This window comes from Orcinus orca, chromosome 17 (genome assembly GCF_937001465.1).
Source record: "Orcinus orca chromosome 17, mOrcOrc1.1, whole genome shotgun sequence".
Taxonomy (NCBI): domain Eukaryota; kingdom Metazoa; phylum Chordata; class Mammalia; order Artiodactyla; family Delphinidae; genus Orcinus; species Orcinus orca.
Window position 1 is genome coordinate 73,203,561 of NC_064575.1, and position 16,359 is coordinate 73,219,919.

A 16,359-nucleotide genomic window follows, 5' to 3' on the forward strand; every position below is an offset into this window, starting at 1 on the left:
TTAGCCCTTGAGTAATAAAACATAATACTGGCTAGCACTCATTGAGCATTGATTTATGTGCTAGTGTATACTAATAGCTTTACATAGATTATCTCATTTAATTCCTTCCATAGCCCTCTGAAATAGGTACTGTTATTATATCCCCATTTTACAAACTGAGGTTTAATGAAATTTAGTGCCTGCCTTATCCAGAGCTCGCACCCTGAGCTCTCCAACAAACGACTTCCCCTGTGTACATGCCATATTAATGAGTACTATAGCCCCCCCCTTCCCTCAACCAAATCACATACTAGAAATAGCGGGAGGTGGGTAGAGGGGTGGGCAATGGAGAAATGTGAGAGAGAATATGAATGAATGAATGAATGAATGGGATAGCAGACCTCAAATAGGGAAGAAAATTGATGAGTTTTGCTGTAGTAGAGTTTGTTTTTTTGTTTTTATTTTTGTCATGGTAGTTTTTATTAAAGCTTTTAAGATTCCTTTTCCCTCTTTCACATTCTTGCACACAAACGTGGAGCAATAACTGCTTAGGAGAGGCAAACCCAAGGCTGGTTATTTCTATAGGAAAAGGCGAGGTGTATCTTCCATGGAACAAAAATGGATCAGAGATTTTGCTTGCTCTTTTCTGTTAAGAAATTAGAATAAAAAAGAATATTATACTGGTTTTCCTTCAGAAAGCCACGCACCTCTGATTACCTATTTTGCATAGAAAATATAGGGTATATTTTAAAATTCAGGAAGCATTTTGTTTGTCATTGCAAGCATAAAGTTATTTATAGTCACTTATTTAATTAAATTACTATGATCACTTCACTGGGCCATTTTACTGTGATATCCTAAAATCAATGAATTAATTAACATCTCTCACATTCACTCTCTCTCTCTCTCTCTCACACACACACACACACACACACACACACACACAACGCTTCCTACACACCCATTTTTAACAGCCTCTATTTCATACCATTCATGCTTTTTACTCAAGGTGTGTCTGAGTATGAAGTAGCTGAAGTAAGATTCCTATAAAAATGGCTTGCCAAAAGGCAGCTCTTGCTGAGGGCTTCCCTGGTGGCTCAGTGGTTGAGAGTCCGCCTGCCGATGCAGGGGACGCAGGTTCGTGCCCCAGTCCGGGAGGATCCCACATGCCGCGGAGCGGCTGGGCCCGTGAGCCATGGCCGCTGAGCCTGCGCGTCCGGAGCCTGTGCTCCGCAACAGGAGAGGCCACCACAGTGAGAGGCCCACGTACCTCAAAAAAAAAAAAAAAAAAAAGGCAGCTCTTTAAGCCAATAATCTCCTCCAGTGTAAAAGAGACTCTCTAGAGTTTATCTCACCCAGCCCTCCCCCTCTCCTGCGAAGGTAGCCCTTTTTTAATCTGCTCTATAAAATCTCCACTAAGTAGTCATCTTTGATTGAGGTACCTCCTGGGACAGGAAGCTCCTTCCATTTTCAGGAAGTTCTAAGTGGTGAAAATGATTTCCTTTGTTGAACCAAATGTTGTGTTCTCTGATACCTGCTTTTCTCACCACTAACCTTTCTGGAATGAAACAAGGTGCAAACTAGGGTAGAATATCTTAATTAACAAACATTTATTTGTTATTTACAATAGGCAATTATGAAATGCTTCAAAATAGTAATATGTGTACTTTGTAACATTAACCGTTGATGTGGGAGAAAAAGCACGGGCTTTGAAGTCAGATAAGAGCAAAAATGATGCTGACCGTATGCACTGTTGTAAGCACTTTCTATAAGTTAACTCAATTAATCCTGACCACAGCCCTCTGAAATACGTACTACTGATGTCCCCGTTTCTACAGATGAGAAGATTGAGACACAGAGTTAAGAAACTTGCTCAAAGTCACCGGGCCAGTAAGTGTCAGAGCCGGCATTTGAAATCAGGCATTCTGGCCGCAGAAACCCCTCTCTCAGCCCCTAGACTCTGCTGACTCAGCCAGAGCATCTAGTCCTGCGGCAGTACCTTATAAGCCAGGCGATGCAGGGAGTTTCCTTAAACCGCCTTCACTTTAGTTTCCTCATCTCTAAAAATGGGCAAGATTATTATAAGAATTAAATGGAATACCATTGAACATGACCAGTGGTTCTTAACATCTGTGAGTTTGGTTTTGCTTTTTTTTTTTTTTTTTAAATACTTTGTGGTATGTGGTTTGCTGTCACCGGTTTGAGACTCATGTCAACATTGCTTCAGAATAAGCAGGGTGGGTTTTTTTTTTTAAATTAATCTTCTTGATAACTACAGAATTCATTACAGAATTAGTCAGCATGGGTAGGATTAAGTTTGGGGTGATATTAAAGAGTCTGACTTCATAATCCCAAGGGGGTTGTTCCTCGGATACTTAAAATGCACTTCCTTGCTCCATTTATCGCTGAAATATTTATCTGCGTGGATACTCAAGGCAGCACATTTCATGAATAGCTGATGCTAGTAAGAAGGAGTGTGTCGTTATTTTTCCCTCTATTTCATAGCTCCTTTACTCTGACCCAGTGAACTATTCTGAAAGCAAACCTGTAAAAATATGAATAGCATCACCTGCAAATATTTTGAATTTTAAATCTGTACACGGTGAGACTCAGGAGGTTATAAATATTTTGGTTAAGGGGGGTATATCATAAGTGTTGGCTGAATCACGAGGTAATGTATCCTTGTGCTGCCTTTTTTTGAAAGAGAAAGGAAGACCCCTAGAGAAAATATCACAACTCCTTTTATGCATTTATTTAAGGAGAATTAGGGGCTAATTAATTTCATCGAGAACAGCTGGAGAACTTTTGAGTGTATGGCAAGAGAATGCCATGTAGTTTGAAGACTGTTACTCTGACCCCAGAGTCATGCTTTTCTTGAACTGTAACTGGGTCACTTCAGGGGCTTTGTCATTCAGATCTCACTCCAAGCCAGATCGAAGATAACAAGGCAGATTCAGAGATGTCAGAGGTCGTGGTATCTCAGTAGAGTGACGCTGTTCTGTTCAACAGTCATCTGTTGAATTTAGTCATTAGGCACTGCGGAGACAAGCATGCAGTGGACACTGTCCCCGCACTCAAGTGTCCAGTCTGTGGGGAAGGCGGGAACAGGTGGTTTCAGTGCAGTTCAGCACACCTTACGGTGGAGGGAGATACTAGGTGCTTTGAGAGTAGAGAGGAGGGTCACCTAATCTAGCCTGGGGGAGGGGGCGTGGGCATGAGGATGGGGCTCATCCAGGAAGGCCTCCTGGGCATGGAGTGCTGAGATGAGTCGTAAGGGTGGATTAGCACGTGCCAGGTGACAAATAATGTCCTGACTCACTGACTTCAAATCGTATCTTTATTTGACTGTTACAGAAAAAATTCATTTCTGTGTCTCAATGATTAGCTGATTTTGTGAAGTATAAGTTATAAGAAAACAACAAAACCAGTTGGGCCTTTTGGTCCCTGAAATGAACAGTCTGCCTTACCCATTTGGCCTGACCTCCTCCATTGTAACTGGAGCAGGATTGGCTGGGGAGTGCGCTGGAACTCCAGCGGCACGGGCTGGTGGAAAGGGGGCCCTGGGGAGATCGCCCGCCTGTATGGCTGGCAGCCCAAGGGAATTGTAGAATCAGCCAGAGTCGGACAGCATCATTCAAAGTAGTCATCAGCCCTGAAGGTTGGTCCCTTGGCCAAAAGTAATAGTAGGCAGTGGCTCCTGACAGGCAGCCTACATCCCTTATTACCTTGGTGACCTTCAGCAAATTCCTTCGCCTCTCAGTGCTTTGTTTTCGCTCAAGTAAGGACTAGTAATGGGGGTGAGGATTAAAGGAACTAATTCATAGAAAGCACTTGGGACAGTTTCTTGTTCGCTGTTAGTGGACAGAGTCCAGTTCTCTCTGAAGGGGACCTAAACGTATCGGTACCTGTGCAGTTCAGTGAGGTATTTAGTGCTGAGCTTGAATTCTCTACGGGGTATTGGTTGACGATCCAAGGCAATTTATTCATTCATCATTCACTCAACACATACCTGCTGGATGTTTCCTAGGTGCCAGGCACTGCTCTGAGCACCTGGGGAAAAAATGAGAGGAATCAGTCCATGCAAAGGAAGAGTCCTAGAATGTTCCAGGAATGGCCAAGAGGGCCATGTGGAATGAGCAAGGAGAAGCAATATAGGAAATGAGATCAGAGTGGCAACAAGGGGCAGATCTCACAGAGCCTCACAGACCATTGTGAAGACTTTGAGGTCAAAGTCAAAATGGAGTGAGAACTAGAAGGAATTATAACAACTGCTGTTTACAGAGCTTGTAGAAGTGCTTCACCTGTGTTATCTGATTCGATCAGAGAGAGAGAACAGATTAGAATGATGATGTAAGGCAAACGACACTGTCCCCAGCGAGGAATCTGAGCTAAGTGGGGCTAGGGGGGCTGCCTGGAGCAGTATTGGAACCCAAATCCGTGTGACTTCATGATACTCTGCTGTAATTGAATGAGCGTATGGATGTGTTTGCCACCAGATTGGTTGTAGCAAGACTGATTTCAGCATCTACTTGACCACTCCACAAGACCAGTGCCCAGGAACTGGGGAGAAACTCGGTGTCCGTGCTTTCAAAGGACTTCAGAAATCAGGGACAGAGAATCGGAGTGCACAGCGCTCCCACACAGAAGTGCTTTTCCGGGACACCAAGCAGTAGGACACAATGTCGGAGCTCCAGCCTCACACTTCCCAGCGACTTCGGTTTCTCCAATGGATGCTGTAAATGTGGTCACTCCACATTTAAAGACCCTGGTGTGAGTGAATGCTTTTTTTTTTTTTTTCGCGTGGTACGCGGGCCTCAAACTGCTGTGGCCTGTCCCGTTGTGGAGCACAGGCCTCGGACGCGCAGGCTCAGCGGCCATGGCTCAGCGGCCATGGCTCACGGGCCCAGCCACTCCGCGGCATGTGGGATCTTCCCGGACCGGGGCACGAACCCGTGTCCCCTGCATCAGCAGGCGGACTCTCAACCACTGCGCCACCAGGGAAGCCCTGAGTGAATGCTTTTTAAGGGCAGGGCAGGGTAGAATCAAAACCCAAAATACCAAAGGTTCAACTTCCTGTTCCTAACCACATTAGACCAGAAAATGAGGCAGCTTTCAGAGCAGGCGTCCCCACCCATGAACCTGCAGTTCAGCTTTGACTCACAGGAACCTGTGGGAACTCAGACTCCTTACTCTGAAAGAAGTTGTTCTCAACTGAATGGACACCCCCAAAGTCAGGTTGAGTGTTCAAGACCAAACTGCAGTGCAGAACGTAAAGGACAAACAGAAGTCTTGTTGGGAATGAGATCATTTCTTTTGCAATTTGTGAGACCAAATAATGACCTACGCAATCAGCTTCTTAATTCATATTCAGCTATTTTGAAATCAGTGATGATTCTTTAAGGAGGTGAACTGTAAGATAAAGAAGAGGAGGTTAATTTTTTCCAAGTGTATAAATTAGCCACCTAATATGTGCAAATTAAGTCGTCTCTGCCCCCCTCCAGCTGTTTGGGAGGGACAGATAATGTTCAATTATGGTGCACTCTATCTAGGTGTTCTGTTAGCCATATATTTCAATTGCTGTACGTAGATTCAGCTGTTCACACTCAGCAAAAATGGAGACAAGGACTACAGTGAAATAGTACAGGTGATGCCCATCAACTACTTAAGCTTATATCAGCCAAAGAAACAGCACTCTTTCCAACACGGAAAGAGAAATTGTTCCGCTTTTCTAAGAGATGGTCAAGTTGGCTTTGAGTCATATGAAACTTTTATTTTATATTTGACTTTAGAGTTCATTCTCTAGATAAGTTGTGAATTCATTGTACTGACACATATACAGGCCAGAATCAAACCTGATTGTGAATTCCAGTCTCTGACAAGATCTCAAACACAGGCAAATTGTTTGACTTCCATTAGTGGCTAGTGAATAGCCTCATTTTCCAAATTTATTTTTTTCATTAAATAATGGCATTGTTGTGATGAGTAAGTGAAAAATATATATAAAGATCCCGACAAGTCATCTTGTGTAAGTGATAGTTCCACCCCGTTCGTAAGAAGTGTAGATGGATGTGGATTGTACCTCTGGGAGCCAGTGAAGGTTTTTAGGCTGGGGAGTGACATGATTCATGTAGGTTTTAAGGAAGATGACTTTGGTGTCACTGTGATGTGTGAGCTAAATATAGAGAGACCTAAAGCAAGGAAATGAATGAGCAAATAAATGGTGACAAAGACAAGGGCCTGGGTGAAGGCTGTGTCAGCCGAGATGCAGGACGAACCCAGATTGGAGAGGTTTTAAACATAGGATTGAGAGAACTTGGGGACTATTTGAATCAAGGGGGAGTAGAAGGGTCATCAGAAGTAAAGGATGACTTTGAAGTTTTCTAGCTTATGGAGATACTGAATTAAGTAGTATCTATTTTACGTTTGGTAGTGTCTATATGTCCATGCCACTCTCTCACTTTGTCCCAGCTTACCCTTCCCCCTCCCCGTATCCTCAAGTCCGTGCTCTAGTAGGTCTGTGTCTTTATTCCCGTCTTACCCCTAGGTTCTTTATGACATTTTTTTTCTTAGATTTGAGCTAAGGAATTTAATACATCATTTGATTTAGTCATCATGCCGACTTTATGGAGTAGGTAACATCGAGCGATGTGACAGTTGTAAAAATTTAGACTCAGAGAAGCCCGATGCTGTACGACCAGTCAGTGTATCCCTAGGATTGGAATGTGGATTTTTCTGACACCAAAGCCTCGCTTGAAACTGCAGCAAGAAACAGGCCTTTACTGCAGAGAAGGGGAAATGGAGTAGGGTTGGGAGGGTGAAGATAAAACTTAGTTCTGGAAACGTTAACCTTGAGTCACTTATGTCAGGCAGAGATATCTTGAGGGCAGTTGGAAAATCAGGCCTGTAGCTCAGGGGAGGGGGTGGGGGGAGATAAAGAAATTTGTGCTTTGTCGGCATATGGTTGGCGTGGGGGAGTGAATGAGGTCACGCAGCAAGGGATGTATAGTTAAAGAGAAACAGACCCTAAGGAAATGAAGGTGAGACGTTGAACGCTCACCTAGTTTAGGAGTTCAGAAACACTCATATACCTAGATGCAGTGGAATTTTTTCTGGCCAAAGTATAGCACTGTGCTCTGGTGTATAAATTTGACTGCCTTTTATTTTTCATTAGTTAGGTATTGAGTGTCACTACGTGTCAGTCATTATTAGAAGTTGGTCCCTGCCTTCACAGAGCTTGTAGTCTAGTAGAGAGCCATAAATGAAAAAGCAATTAAAGAGTAACAGGTCATTATCAAGTACAGTATAGGTTTCTGTGTTATTATAGAATGCTCTTTTTTTTTTTTTTTTTTTTTTTTTTTGCGTTACGTGGGCCTCTCACTGTTGTGGCCTCTCCCGTTGTGGAGCACAGGCTCCGGACGCGCAGGCTCAGCGGCCATGGCTCACGGGCCCAGCCGCTCCGTGGCATGTGGGATCTTCCCGGACCGGGGCACGAACCCGTGTCCCCTGCCTGGGCAGGCGGACTCTCAACCACTGCGCCACCAGAGAAGCCCTAGAATGCTCTTTTAGAGTCCTGTGAAAGATTGGTTCCAAAGCTAGACTTGGGGGTCAGTAGCCAAGGAATTAGGATCACAGGTCGTGATACGGAATAAGTTTATAATTAAGAAACAATTGCTGGACCTAAAAATAACTAAAGATTATCTCTGCGGAAATGCTTGAGAATGATTACAAGAAAATTTGAGATCATATGTACTGAAATTAATTTGTTTACAGGTTATACAGGAAGCTGGGTTTTTTAGGTGTGTAAGGCAAAAATTAAATCTACAAAAGATGACTTCTGCAAGTCTTTGAGGCAGGCTGAGGCACCATCTCTAAGTCAGTCTCCCACAGACAGTTTTTTCTCAAGGGTTGCAGTTTTTTTTCAGGTGAGCACCAGATGAAGTCGTCGGCTTGCCATGAGGAGCCGTGTTACACTAGAAAACACATATCTTTTAATCACAGACTTGCACTCCACACAACAAGACCTGCACAGCACGGGAGGCACACGGGGAGCTAGCACCACCGAGAGAGAGCCGGCTGCTGCCGCCGCCCCAGGCCCCTTCTGGGACCCCGCTGTCCAATCTAAATCCTGTCTCTGTCTCTTTCTCCTCCCCACGATGCTTGAATCTCTGCACATAAAATGATATGATGCACTCCACTGTAACAAATATTGAGAGTCAAATGGGCACACTGAAATTTCTTAGATTTTTTTTTCCTGGATGTATAATTGCTCTGACACCTGCATAAAATGTGGAAATAGAAAATTTATTTTCCATCAAAACAGGAAATTACCAAGCCTTCATATTGTACCGTAAGTAGCTCAGTCTCAAATTACAGCCTTTACCTTGATATTCATTCCTCCTTTGGAGAGGTTATTTGCATAATGGTTAAGAGCACAGCCCTGGAGCCAGACTGTCTAGGTTTGAATTCCTAGTCCACCGGTCACTGACTTTGTGACCTTGGGCAAGCTACTTAACCTCTCTGTGCTTCAGTTTCCACATGTGTAAAATGAGGGTAATAATAATACCTACATCCTTAGGGTTATGTGAGGAATATAAGTTAATATATATAAAGCACTTAGAACTGTACCTGGCATATACATAGTAAGCATGTGTACCTGGCATATGTAGTGAGCAATCCATAAAGGTTTGGTGTTAGTGTTATTACTGTATTATGCTAGTGGATAAAACAGCATTTTAAGATGGTAGCCAGGGCTTCCCTGGTGGCGCAGTGGTTGAGAGTCCGCCTGCCGATGCAGGGGATACGGGTTCATGCCCCGGTCTGGGAAGATCCCACATGTCGCGGAGCGGCTGGGCCCATGAGCCATGGCCGCTGAGCCTGCGCGTCCGGAGCCTGTGCTCCACAACGGGAGAGGCCACAACAGTGAGAGGCCCGCGTACCGCAAAAAAAAAAAGATGGTAGCCAGGCCAGTGAGGATAGATTTCCCCAACCCACTGCAAATCAGTCACAGGTCAGCTCTCCTTTCACTTAGTGTAGAGGGAAGAGTCCAGCATTTATCTCCTCTTATTCTCTTTCAACACTGAGGATCAATGGTCCATGGTAGAACTAACTGAGAGGGTAGTCAATTTCAAGCCCCATAGCCAGAGACAAGGAACTCTCTCTCCTTTAAAATAGAAACCTCCTTCCTTCCAAACACATGTGCAATGGCTATGTTTAGAAATCTTCCAGGAGCAGGATGGGAAGATAGCTGAAGGCATGGTATATGGAGTGGTGCCTCGTGTATGATAAGGAAGATGGGCAGCCAGCCAACCAGCCATCGTGCTGTCTCTGTTCCGTAGTGTGTTGTCAGATCAGAAGGGGGATATGACTCTTTTCTCTCTAGCTGAACTTTTCTGTCAATCCTACTGAGCTGCCAACTGAAAGCCCCTGGTTGCCACAGTTCTTGGGCTCCTTTGTCTCAGAGCAGCAGAGAACAAATCCTAGATTTTTAAACAGGTGGTATGAGCTCCAGCTTGGAGTCAGCTTCACACCTCATATTGTGAAGCGACAGAGCATCTCCCTGCTAAACCCCTTCCCTAACTTGCCCTAAGATCCTCTGATACTGACCTCCTTACAACAGGAAGCTGCAAAGCTGTACACGTGATATAGTTAGTAGAATAAAATCATCAACTTCTTGGACTTATTTCTAAAACCCCACACAGTGGAGTTATAAAGGGCCTTTTGACCAAGCAACAGTGTAGTTTACTCCCTGGAGGATGTGTCAGATCTTGTTTCCTTTTAACTGCTTAAGGGTTAAAAACCATTACTGTGGTCACAGAGGTCAGACAGCAGAGTGTGTGAGCTGGATCCAGCCCCCAGATGTGTTTGCTTTGGCCCACATAGTTGCATATACATACATCAGTTAGTTGCAACATAAAAAATTGGGAGATTTCACATAGCAATCCACATTTCCAACTTTTTATTTTAAATGTGCCAGATCTGACAGCGCTGGGTCTTCCCTCCTTCCCATGGGGAACAGTTTGCCTGAGTGGGAGAGCTGCCCCCATCGGCCCCTCCACTTTGCAGGGTCCCCTCCTGGCCCACATCCTTTACTCTTGCTCATTTCCTAGCCCCAGAGGCGTTGACGTTTATAAATCTCTTAGAGCCTGGTGCCATTTTCTTCACAATATAATCCCAAATGAAAAGGGAAAAATCTTCTCATTACATTCCATGACCCAAATGTAACAAGATGCTAAATACTGAGTCTCGGGCCTTTGCTCTCTGATTTAAGACGAAGAATCACAAGTAAAACATTCATTGTGTCATTTATTTAAAAATCACACAGTTGAAAATTATCCTTGCCTGATGTTTTTCCTGAGCCAGAGAACAGTCCTTTTGTCCTCTAACCTTTTTCATGGTAGCATTTTATGCTGTTCTGGTTACTACCAGTAATACGGGCTAAACAACAACCCAAAGTTGAACCCTCCGGCCTTGTCCTTAGTCCTCTCCTTTTGGCTGCTGAGAGATTTGAGGTTATAGCTCTGGCTCTGGGGAAGAGAACGTGGAGATCTAGAGGGGAAATAAGGTACACGTTTCGCTTCCACTGAGTCATGGGGCCACATAACACAAAGGTGATGTATGCCGAAGTATTTGTAAATTGCTTTTACTGGGAAGTCATTTGCCTCTCTCTCTTTCCGAGCTACATGGCTAGCCCTTCCCGCATGGTTCTGCAGGGCCCCCCCCACCCCCGCCATTCAGGCGAGCATACCTCAGTTGCTGAAATCTGCCCCAGCTCGAATTCTTCTTCCTTTGTACCACTTCTTTATTCTGAAGATGGAACGAACGAAGAGTACATTTCTTGTACCACCTGCCAGCCACCTGAGGGCAATTAGAGCATGGTAACATGAGGCCAGCGCACAGCAGTCCATGAAAGAATTGTGTCATGGAAGTACAAAGCACAGTTATTACTGTGCAGAAGTTTAATCAGTTTGCAAAAATGCATTGAACACTGGGCGCTTTGGATAAAAAAGTCATATGTGAATATTAGTCATTCATTCCATTGTCATCACTGTTTCAGTTTACCATAGAGATGTTTTATTAGTTCGTTTAAATTCCCATGACTCCAATTTCACATGAGGTCGTGGACTCCTCAACTGAAAAGTTTTTAGTAGCTTTGGTAGGTCTGAAATTTTGGAGTATTGAGCAAGGCCTACACTGAGCTAGAACATGATCTAATAAGATTGGACTGTCAAAACAAGAAGCACCAGTCTGTGATTACAAGGTTTTTAAGAAGAAAATGTTAAAGCTCTGCTGTGAGAACCTCAGAAAGATAATAAAACAGGTTGGAAGCCAGTTTCTTTTTCATTTCTACTCTGATAGGTGGGACATCGCCCTATTTAAGCAGCAACAAAGGCAGTGGAATGAAGTGTGATTAAACAGAAACAATAGATAGTATCTTTCTATTGGGAAACTCTAATTGTGTAATCAGTAGGATGAAGCATCAGAAAATACTTGAAACATTTTGTTAGAGCCCCAAAGGATACTCAGAGAGGCTAGCTCCAAAATGCCCAAATAGAGAAGATACATCACTACTGGTTAATAACTCAGATTGGAGTCAGAAGTGAGTTCCATTCCCAGGCCTCCACTGTGAGATTTGAGGCAAGTTATGTAACCTTTTTGCTCCTCAATTTTTTTTTAAGCCCTAAAATGGGAATTGGAACATTATAGAATTGTCATGGGGATTAAAAAGAGATAATGTGTGGAGACTTCTTGGGGCAGTACCTAGTAAATGATGAGTGCCCAATAAGTGACAGCAATTGCTATTTGGTTACATGGAAATTCGCAATCACTTTTTATTTTGGATATTCAATATGGTTTTCGAAATAAAGGCCGATACCATAGTTTATTTCTAAGTTTTCCATAATTATGTTTAAATCCCCAGTCGCTCTCAGCCCCTTTCCTTAGTTTTGCGTATACTTACCAGTATCTCGTTCATTCTCCAGTCATTTTTCACTCTCGGCCAATACCATTCTAAGGAGTAAATGCTTAACATCCAATCTGAATGGAGGTTTAGGCTGACTCTGGGGCTGAGTCACTGATTTATTTCAGCGTTCAGGAGCTTTTCTTTTTTTGTTTCCTGTTCATTTACTGAAGATTATAATTTTTGCGTCATTCCTTCTGCTGAATTACAGTGTAGCAAATGACAGAATGCTTATGAAATGCCTTGTGTTTGTAATCACTTACAATAAAGCCTTAATAGAGAGTATAGTTTATTGATGAATTTATATAGACTACAAGGGGGAAAACCCATTGCTTGTGGTGTTCTCATCTCTAATATGTTACATAATTACTACAACTGAAAGTAATTGATTTTACCAGATTCACTGGGGGTCAGAGTTACATCCTGGTCGTTATTACCTTCAAACTGTCTTCTTTTTGTAAGTTGGGGGAGGATTTTGTTCTGGGGACCCTACTGCTGCAGCATTTGCCCTTTCAGAGAACTTTGATCTGAACACCCACAGCTAGAGGCGGAAGCAGATCATTCCTTTCCTCTACCAACTAATAGAAACCTTGACGAAAAGGGTGCTCCTCAATTCTGGATGAAATTAGGCATCAAATAAGAATTCCCTTTAGCTCAGTTCTTTGCTTCATTTAAAACCTAGAGTCTTTGTAGAAGTCTAGGGGGGAAAAAAGTACACAAATTGTTATTTCATTTTTCCCATAAAATCTCCAAAGAAGGGAATCTTATTTTCACCTTAGACTCTCAGAAACATGGACAATAGAACCAGTTCATTGCTCCAACATAGTTTATGATGTCACCAGAAATTCTTGATAAAACTGTCAGCATGAGTATGCCATTCAATTCATAAACCATGCTTTATTCGTGCTTTGTTGTGTAATATGTCAGCATTTCCCCTTTCTTTCCTGTAAACTGTAACTTTTCTGGTGATTGGCATTTAAAGTCTTTTCCTGATTAAGGAATTGTCAGCTGAAATCATCAGGGATTTCCCCTTAGCTGTTTTGAAAGAACTCTGAAGAATTTAATGTGTTGCTTGGAAATTAAGAAATTTGGAATGGTTTGTGTGAATCTCAATGGTGAAATAGAATCAAGAGAGGATTGTTTTTCTTGAAAATAAGATAGAGTTGCAGAAGGAATTAGAAAAACTTTAGAAATAATCAAGTCTTTAAAACATTTAATAAACTGTAATTATCTCTGTTCTGTGCTTTTCAAAAGATGTACTTATTACACTTTAGGAGCTATTCTGAAATAGAAACATTAAAATAAAATTTCAGATGCTTGGAAAGTGGTTTCTTAATTTAATTTCCTGGTTTACTTGGAGTTAACAGAAATCTTTTTTGTTTTAAGACATTGTTAGAAAACTTTCTGAAGTGTCAATCCGTGTTGCATACATAGTGCCACCAGAACGAGGATGGTGACTGGGGTAGTATTAAATATACTAGACAGGACAGAAGGAAACAGATCTATTTCAGGCACAAGGGTTATGTAATGAGCTTTCTGCCCAGTGACAGGATGGGGTGGGGTGAGTAGGAGACAGCTGGTTGGTGTGATAAAGAGTGGGGGACCTGTTTGAGAAGAGTGGTTAGGGAAAGCCTCTCAGAGGAAGTGACTCGAGCTGAGACAGAAGGAATCGTCAGGGATAGAGCACAGGGAAGAACTCAGCAGGTACAAAGGAAAAGGAAACAGCATGTACAAAGGCCCTGGGGCTGGAGTGAATTGTTCCGGAAACAGTGAGGAGGCAGATGTAGCTGGAGCATAAGGCAGGAGGGGTGAGGTAGGACCTGAAAGGTAGGAAGGGGCAGCTCTGGGAGAAAAGAATTAGCAGTTGTGTTCATTTTATGAAAGCTTCTTACTAGTGTGTTTCAGAATTATCCCAACACTAAATATGGCATGTGAAAAACACTTTGAAGAAATAGTAAAAAGCCTGTATGCCAACTCTGAGCCAGCTACAACTTCCAGATTTGTGTTTGATGACAGATAGGCTGTACTCTTAGCTGTAAAGAGCAGGACCTCGTGACTTGCCAGCTACACCTCTCTTGTTGTCGTCAACTTCCACATAAACTAAGGACACCGAAGCAAATCCTCAAAATCAGTTTTGCTTTGTGACTGCTCTTCCGCATTCACCCTAAACCCCAGCATTTGTGCTACATGTGCCCCCTGTAGTTAGGAATAATTTCCTAACGCCCCCTGTTCCTTCACAGACAAAGTGGGGCACAGCTAAGTGTGACGACAAACAAAGGGAAAACCCCACAACTTTACTTTCCTTCTCTCAACAGGTTAGAGACATTGGTTTTGCAGGACAAAATGAAAAATCCAAGAGACCCAAAATGATAGACCCAAGATTCAATTTACCAGCAATTACCAATACCAAATAGTGGCAGAAAGCGACTGATGCTTTCTTACTCTCGTCTTCCAACAAATACCTCCTGGGGAGCCCTGTGTGAGCAGCTTACTATACCACATTTCTAGTTATTTAGAATAGTGGAAAGTGAAAAAGATTGGCATGTGGTATTCAAAGGCATGGGGTATTCAAAGACTGGTATTTGAACAGGGTAGCAAACATACAGAGATTTGAGTTGGATGGATGTAGGAGATGATTTGTTCAAAATACTTTAGCAACTAGAAGCAAAGCTTTTCATGCCTGAGTGGATATTCGGAGCAGCAGGCCAACTCTTCTGTGCCATTAAAAGCTCATACAGATTCCATAAATCAGTAACGTGCCTTTCTAAGCTTGCAGTTTCCTTTCAAGGAGACTTGCATTTTTAGACACTCAATCCCTCCCTGAAAATAACCCAGCCCAGCCCAGGTAGTGGTTGTCTGCCAGTTGTCTTTCTTACGCCTTTGGAAGTGGGGCTGTGATCCTGGCAGTTGCTTTCTTTTCAGTAGCAAGTGCTGTATAGGGACCTGTGGGCTTTCTTTTAAGCTACTGAGTTCCTTCATTGTACACCATGCCTGAGCACTGTGCTAGCTATTGGTGATAACCGTGATTAAATAAGATGCTAGATGGGGTCTAGATGGAGAAATGGGCAGAGTGTGAGAAGTACTATAGGAGCAGAGGTGTAAGCAAAGTGGTATGTAAGGGCAGAGTGAGAGCAACTGATTCAAGAAGGGAGGTGAGAATCAAGGAGGGCCTCAGAGGAGTAAGTAGACTCACATGGATGAGTTTAAAGGAAGAAGATATAATTAGGCACAGGAAATCACATGAGCCAAGACAGACACAGAAGAATGACCATGCATAGCATGTTCCTTCATCATTGACTTTTCTCATGTGACTAGACCTTTTTCCTTTTTCCTTTTAGAGTGTGCGTTGGGAGCAGATAGAAGGAGAGTTACAGGGATAGAGGGACTGGGACAAGCAGAGTGGAGGAGTGTAGGGGTCGGGAGCTCCACATATGAGGAATATATGAGGTTTAGAGTCAAAAAGACCTGGATGGCCCGTAGGCGGTTCCCTTACCTCAGAACTCCAGTTGCCACATCAACAATGTGGGAAAGCTTCTATCTGGGTTCCTCTGAGGATGAAATGAGGTACATAGTCTATAGCATAATCTGTAGAATAATCAAGGGCTGGACTTGGAGTCAGAAAGACCTGTGTTCAAATCACGCTGCCTTCTTGTGATACCTGAGTAATTGTGCATGTCCCTGACCCTCAGTTTTCTCACCTGTACAATGGGAATAATATTATCCTCCTCATGGACTTAAGAGGATTCAATTAGCTAATTCATGGAAAGTGCTTATTAGGACAGTGCTGGCTACACGATAAGCATTAAATGTTAGCTGTCCTCCTCCTTCACCACCACATGTCATAGACCCTCACAAAGTTTAGCTCATTTCCCCTACAGAAGTATAATGGTTTGCAGTTTTCAGTCCCTTGGTAATTTATTCACTCTGACTATGCTGAGAGAGAACTTGGCCTGTTTAGCAATTATATTTCCTCGGAAGGGGTCTTCCTTTCAGGCCTCACTGCATTCATTTTCCTTTGTTGGACAGTAGCCTCATTTTTGCCAAATGCCTGATGGTGACAGGTGTCATCCCCAGGCAATAAATAGCGTACTTTTTTCTCGGATTCTACTCTCCTGGTTTGGTAGTTTCTACACAGTTTTACTACCTTTGACAGCACATGCTTAAGCTGAGTACAACTCAACTATATATATCTAAGCTCAATATTGTAGTAAGCATATGGCCCAAGGCCCTGCTTTCAAGTGGCTGACTACCTGGTTGGGAAAATAGAACTTACAGAAGACAATTAGGCAATTTTATCAAGAAAGTATGACAAGGTACAAAGTCTATTCTAAATATGTTTATGACACTGACAGTAAGTACATTGGTCATGGGGGGCAGGGTGGGGACAGTGGGGGAGAAGTTGCTGGAGTTTTTAGGGGAGGCAC

General features: G+C 43.0%; 1 protein-coding gene across 3 annotated transcripts in view; it reads left to right on the forward strand.

Moving 5' to 3' along the window:
* NSMCE2 (NSE2 (MMS21) homolog, SMC5-SMC6 complex SUMO ligase) overlaps positions 1-16,359 on the forward strand; it is a 223,438-nt gene that overhangs the window by 165,771 nt on the left and 41,308 nt on the right. The window lies entirely within an intron of this gene.